This window comes from Cetorhinus maximus, chromosome 20, assembly GCF_964194155.1.
Source record: "Cetorhinus maximus chromosome 20, sCetMax3.hap1.1, whole genome shotgun sequence".
Taxonomy (NCBI): domain Eukaryota; kingdom Metazoa; phylum Chordata; class Chondrichthyes; order Lamniformes; family Cetorhinidae; genus Cetorhinus; species Cetorhinus maximus.
The window spans coordinates 86162620-86168523 of record NC_135898.1 but is presented as its reverse complement, the minus strand read 5'-3'; positions in this window follow the sequence as shown (position 1 = coordinate 86168523).

The following is a 5904-nucleotide window of genomic DNA, read 5'->3' as shown; positions in this document are numbered from 1 at the left end:
CACTTCCGGGTTCCTCAGTCTGATAGGTTGAAAAGGCCCACAGTTGCTTGCCCTGCTCACACATGTCACAGAGCCCCCGTTGAGGGTGCAGTGTCAAAATGGTTTTCTAAACACAGTAAAAGCTGCCACACAAAAAACCCAAGAGAAGTCTGTAGGCAGCGCTGAACATAATGAACGGTGAACATCAACCCTTTGCTATTGTATGCAAAACTTGGACTGGTACCTCAGAAAGGGATTTCACATGAAGAATTTAAGATACTTGATGGGATAGAATTAGTAAACTGGGAAAAATACTTACACCAAGACACGATGGTACAAGCACAGGGCTGTGAACAGCAAATAAAAAATCCACTTTTCTGATTGAAGACGACATGGATTTAACAAAGAAGTCTACAGTGTTGGAGTGACTGCAATGAAAATACCCTTATCCTGCTGTTCTGAGATTTGTTTAGCCTTCCAGGTAATCTGACGTCTGGTTTTGTCAAGAACAGTGCATGTGGTAATGTCACTGGGCTAGTAATCCAGAGGCCCGGGAAAATGCTCTGGGGAACATGGGTTCAAATCCCATTATGGCAGCTGGAGGGACTTAATTTCAATTAACAAATCTGGAATATAAAGCTAGTCTCTGATGGTGACCACAAAACTATCATCGATGGTCGTAAAAAACCCATCTGGTTGGCTAATGCTACTTGGGGAAGGAAATCTGCTGTCCTTACCTGGTCTGGCCTACATGTGACTCCAGACACAGCAATGGGGTTGATTCTTAAATGCCCTCCGAAATGGCCTAGCAAACCACTCAGTTCAAGGGCAATTAGGGATGGGCAACAAACACTGGAGTCTTGCCAGTGACGCCCGCATCCCATCAAAGAACAAAAAAAAAAAAATAGGCTTGAGGGGCTGAATGGTCTGTTTGGGTTCCTATATGCACCTCTTGGACATAGGCCCAAATTGAGTCCAGAGTGACAGGATTCATCTTTGTCAGTTGTTAGGGGTGCAACGAGAGGAGAATTGGATCTTAAACTACAATATTGGAGCCAATGGGAAGGAAGATGAAATGGGCTGTGCAACTGACAGGCACATTCCATGAGAGAATAAAGAGGGGAAAATAAAAACACCCAAAACGTTGACTCATCTGAGCTCAGCTTTCCTAGGGGGCAAGAACAGGGGGAGTGAGTAGGCTGAATTTCCATTCCACCCCAGAGCCTGTCCCAAGGATCTTCCCTGCAACTTCAGGCCCTCCAGATCCATGCATTAACAATAACTTACCTACACAGGGCTCCAGTAGATGTGGTAGAGCACCATGCTGGGAGAGGAAGGCAGAGGTGGAGAGAGGGGAGGAGGGGTAAGGGAGAAAGGGAAGAGGGGGGGAAAGCAGACCGCAGAGAGATGAGGTGGAGCGAAGGGGCAAGGGAGAGTAAGGGTAATAGGAGAGGGAAAAACAGAGAGAGTGAGGGGGCGAGAGAGAGGAGGGAGAGAGAAGAGAGCGATCACAAGAGGAAGAAAAGGTTGCAAGAGGGCAGAAGACAAGGTTGAAGTTGATTGCTTTAAGCAGGTTTAAAGGGGCGGAGTGAACGAATAGCTTCCTGTGATACAGGAGGAACAGGGCTGAAGGCCTGATAAATGCAGTCTTGGAGATACTGATGAATAAAGAATGGGTCAGCAAGAGAATACCACAAACCTCAAGCTCAAAACGCAGTCTTATCAGCTGTGTCAGACAGACAACATTGCTAATGGATGTAGTTTATTGATTGTATTTTACAGTACAGGACCACAGCACATGCTGATTACATTATACAATGTAAAAGAAAAACATGCACCTTTAACTGTGACAGACAAACACACAGATTATACAGGCGATGTTAATATTACATCAATATGTGAGTGGACACTGAGCACATTCTGCACTATTTTAACAGAGATGTCAAGTACAGAGTCTTTCAAAATCATGAGGGGTCTGGACAGAGTAGTTAGGGAGAAACTGTTTTCACCGGTGGAAGCATTGAGATCGAGAGGGCACAGATTTGAAGTAATTGCCAAAAGAAGCAAAAGCAATATGGGAACAAACTTTTTCACGCAGTGATTGGTTCGGGTCTGGGGTGCATTGTCTGACAGTGTGGTGGATGAAGGTTCAATCAAAGCATTCAAAAGGGAATTCGACTGTTATCTGAAAAGGAAGAAGGGGCAGGGTTACGGGGAGAAGGCAGGGGAATGGCATGAGGTGAATTGCTCATTCGGAGAGCTGGTGCAGACTTGATGGGCCGAATGGCCTCCTTCTGCGCTGTAAGAATTCTGGGATTCTGTGATACATTAAGCATCAGTATGCTAGCAGTGTGCATGCTAATTCACAGCATTGAGAGACTGACGGTGCACCTTAGCCTAGCTTTAAGATTTTCAAGCAGCAAGGAACACTTCTCAATTTTGAGTTAATACTTCCTACTGTTCTGACATAAGACAGAGGGCTTTTCATAAACACCAGCCTGAACCATTTAAAAAACATATTCAAAGGATATAGGCGTCGCAAGATCCATCTCTGATTGCCCTTGAGGTGGTGGTGAGCTGCCTTCTTGATGGTGTAGGTCCCTGTGGTGTAGGTACACCCACAGTACTGTTAGGGAGGGAGTTCCAGGGTTTTGACCCAGCGGCAGTGAAGGAACGGCAATATATTTCCAAGTCAGGATGGTGAGTATCTTGGAGGAGAACTTCCCAGGTGGTGGTGTTCCCATGCGCCTGCTGCCCTTGCCCTTCTAGATGGTAGCGGTCATGGGTTTGGAAGGTGCTGTCTAAGGAGGCTTGGTGAGTTGCTGCAGTGCATCTTGTAGATGGTACACACTGTTGCTAGTGTATCCAAAGTGGAGGAAAATAATGTTTAAGGTGGCGCATGGGGTGCTGATTAAGCGAGCTGTTTTGTCCTAGATGGTGTCAAGCTTCTTGAGTGTTGTTGGAGCTGCGCTCATCCAGGCAAGTGGGGAGTATTCCATCACACTCCTGACTTATGTCTTGTAGATTGGTGGACAGGCTTTGGGGAGTCAGGAGGTGAGTTACTCGCTCTTGAAACCACAGTATTTATATAGCTGGTCCAGTTAAGTTTCTGGTCTAGGGTGACCCCCCCCACCCCCAGGATGCTTATAGTGGGGGTTTAACATTGGCAATGCCGTTAAATATCAGAACTCTTTTGGCACAAGTTAACAATGAGCAGCCACACTCAGTGCTGGCCGGCCTTCAGCATCTCACTGGTGATGGTCTCGACTCAGGCAAGAAAAACTGAATGCTGGCAAGCTCTTCAACCACAGAAGCTGAGCTCACAGTCTAGCCTGATCTGGCCCTCACCAGGTTTCAAAGCGTAGATGAGCGAGCGATCATGGGCACTGATAGCCTGTAAGAACAGCCTCCACATTGTACAACAGGCTTACCAGGCTAAACTACCGGAGTCGAAGCTAAGACATGATTTACATTTGGTAATGTTCGAGCTTTCCGGGAGACACCAGGTCTATTAAATGGAAGACATCCTGACCAATCTTGCTCTTCACCACCCATTGAGAAACGCTCCTAATCAAGGCCACTGATTTACAGTTTTGCTGCCCGGTTTAATCCACTAAAGAGAGTCTCTTAACTCTCTCTTACCCTGCAATAACTGACCAATCGTGTTTAAGACAGACAGCGGCTAAACCACACCTTGTATTTATACAGAGCCTTTAATGTAGTAAAACAACTTAAGGTGCTTCACAGGAGTGACTATCAAACAGGGCTTGACATCACGCCAGTTAAGGAGATATTAGGACACAAGAGCTTGGTCAAAGAGGTAGGTTTTAAGAAGTGACTTGAGGGAGAGAGAGATATGAAGAGGCAGTGTGTGCTAGGGAAGAAATTCATTGAAGGCACTGCCATCAATGAAGGAGTTCTGAAAATTTGATACAACAAATTAAGCAGATCAATGGCACAGTCTGAGTTGGGGTGGGGCAGGGGTTGGGCGGAGTGCGAGTTAGGGGAGAGCCGTGACCCCTCATTCCACCCCCCCCACCCCCCAATCATTTTGTCAGTCAATGCGGTTTTGGGGGAACCACCTGATTTTCCCTCCGTCTGTCCAGGTGGAAACGGCCCAGTCCATTAAGAAGCTTTCGAACAGCTACCTACAGGCGTTGTAATCCTCTACTTTATTATAGAAGTTAATCGCAGTCTCAGTTCGATTCAGGTCAACGTCCCCAGTTTGTTGCTGAGGGTGAGCTGCACTGCCGGGGGTACCACCTGTTGGATGAGGCGTTAGGCCCATGGCTCCATCTACCTTTTGGGTTGGATGCAAAAGAGCCCTTGGCTCTGTTTGGAGTGCAACCAGTTCTCCCGGTAACCCCGGGCCAATCTCAACCACCATTACAACAGAGACTACACTTCAAACACGCTTCACTGGGTGTGAAGCACTACAGAGCATCCTGACACCAATAATGCGCTATATATAAATGCAGCTCTCTGCTGAACATTTTACGTGGATTATTTACTCCAGTCAGGCTGCTCTATCTCGTGACTTCTGTTCCACAAAAGTGATCCTTGTCTGGCATCTGCATTCTTTAAAAAAAAAATCGCCAAAAAGCTGTAAATGCCCAAAGTGGGCTAAATGCAGGTCCTTCACATGACTGCACTCTGAGAAGGGAGCTGCCAGTTTCTTACACCAACTCTTCCCCTTAGAAAGCAAACAGCCTCCACTGCAGGGGCGGGGTTTCCACATTTTAATTTAAGACAATCCACAGGAGGGCTACATTTCTTTCTTTCTCCCCTGCGCCCCCCATCGCCACCCCCCATCGCCACCCCCCCCCCCCCTCCCCCCCACCCTCCCCCCCCCCCCGCCCCCCCCCCCAACCACAATGTGCCCAGCCTGGGTACCAGTTCCTTACCAAGTGTGGAGTCGCCAACTCAGGTTGACCATATTCCTGGAGGTCCCATCGCACCGTCAACTGCCCCTCCCAGGAAAACAGCCTTTTCTCCTCACCTCCAAGAGAAGACTTCAAAGAAAATTTCAAAAAGCCGCTACGATTTTTTTTTTCTCGTGCTCTTTGCCCTTTGCCCTTTGTGGGGGATATCGAATAGGGGGGTATAGTGTCTGAATAAGGGGCTGCCTATTTAAAACAGAAATGAGGAGGAATTTCTTCTCTCAAGAGGGTCGTTAGTCTTTGGAATTCTCTTCCTCAGAGAGCAGTAGAGGCTGGGCTCATGGAATATGTCCAAGACTGAGTTTGACAGATTTTGATTGACAAAGGGGGGGTCAAGGGTTGTGCGGGGCAGGCAGGAGAGCGGAGTTGAGACCACAGCCAGAGCAGCCATGATCTTAATGAATGGCAGAGCAGGCTTGAGGGGCTGAATGGTCTACTGCTGCTCCTGTTTCTTATGCAATGTTCATGCGGTGCCCAGGAGACTAGTCCCAGAGGCTCTAGGGCAATGCTGATGGGTTAGCAACCCTGCCCAAGGGACTCCATGAAAGGGGGGAGCTATGTTTGTTGTACCATCCTAGGCAATGTCAGCAGGCAGCTCGACTGCTGAGGGGAGGAGGGGGTTGGGGAAAGAGATGGGAGCATTCTCACACAGACTGGGGTTTCTAACTCCCCAAGGAACAGCCTGGACTCTCTGGCCATTGGAAACGGATGCTACGCGCAGCCTCCAGCAGCCAAATAGGAGTTGGCATGCAAAAAATAACAGTGTTTTAAAAAAAATGTTCTTGGAACATTTGTGTCATAAAAGTATTGGAACTAGATTAAAAAGGGCTGCGTAACCGATTGGAGCCAGGAGTCATGTCATGAAACCTGTCAAGAGTTGGCAACTTGGCTTTCCAGTTGGCATTGGGATTAGGAGTGCAACCTCGATTGGATTTAATCCTGTTTAGATCTAAAAGCAGAAGTGGGGGCGGGGGGAGGTGGGGTA